This window comes from Corylus avellana, chromosome ca2 (genome assembly GCF_901000735.1).
Source record: "Corylus avellana chromosome ca2, CavTom2PMs-1.0".
Classification (NCBI taxonomy): Eukaryota; Viridiplantae; Streptophyta; class Magnoliopsida; order Fagales; family Betulaceae; genus Corylus; species Corylus avellana.
The window spans coordinates 280,085-280,384 of NC_081542.1; the positions used below are offsets into that span (position 1 = coordinate 280,085).

At 39.3% G+C, this 300-nt stretch overlaps 1 pseudogene; it reads left to right on the plus strand.

Moving 5' to 3' along the window:
- LOC132172938 (glutamate receptor 3.6-like) overlaps positions 1-300 on the plus strand; it is a 3,498-nt pseudogene that overhangs the window by 2,849 nt on the left and 349 nt on the right.

The window sequence follows — 300 nt, forward strand, 5'->3', positions numbered from 1 at the left end:
TCTCTCCACCAGATGTGAATTTGGTATTGTCGGTCAAGAGTTCACCAAAATGGGGTGGGGTTTTGTAAGTATCATCTCTTCTAACATGTCATTATCTCTATCAGCAGTTGGTTATTTAGCATTTATCAAGTTATATATGATTATAATAGTGTTAATTCATGTTCCACATTTCTGATTGTTTAGGCCTTTCCACGGGACTCGCCACTGGCGATTGACATGTCAACTGCCATACTAAGATTGTCAGAAACTGGTGATCTACAAAAGCTTCACGACAAATGGCTTACAAGAAGTGCTTGCAGC